The sequence below is a fragment of the Alosa pseudoharengus genome, unplaced genomic scaffold (genome assembly GCF_046254945.1).
Source record: "Alosa pseudoharengus isolate Yale_2024_CS ecotype anadromous, Long Island Sound unplaced genomic scaffold, YU_APseudo_1.1 YU_APseudo_1.1_scf_22, whole genome shotgun sequence".
NCBI lineage: Eukaryota > Metazoa > Chordata > Actinopteri > Clupeiformes > Clupeidae > Alosa > Alosa pseudoharengus.
The window spans coordinates 19,886,242-19,886,721 of record NW_027468680.1 but is presented as its reverse complement, the minus strand read 5'-3'; positions in this window follow the sequence as shown (position 1 = coordinate 19,886,721).

The window sequence follows — 480 nt, the reverse complement described above, 5'->3', positions numbered from 1 at the left end:
GTCAAGTCATAGCCAAATCATTGAAATTCATGATGATTTACCCATGTTTTAATTTTAAAATAAGCTACAATAGGTTTATGAACTGCTGGAGTTTTATTTGTAACAAACAAATAGACATTGCATTCATTCAAGCCACATAGCCTATACATCTGAACGGTTTATAGAATAAGATGAAATGTATACAAATAAAAATAAATGTATTTCAAGTAGACCTATTATAAAATAGCCTATCGTTTTAATATGCCTCAAATATTAGGTAGGTCTAGCCTAGCTACATCAAATCATGAAAATATATTCAAACAATTCAAGTTACACCTCCTGACCTGTCACATCTCCAGGGAACCAATAATGTTGAAAAAGTGAACTAATCAATCAATCAAACGCTCTGCCAAACTTTGACAAGCGCGACAGCACAATGGGTTTTAGGAGGGTTTAGGACCGTCAGTGCTATATCATATTATTCATAAGCCTAACATGCCT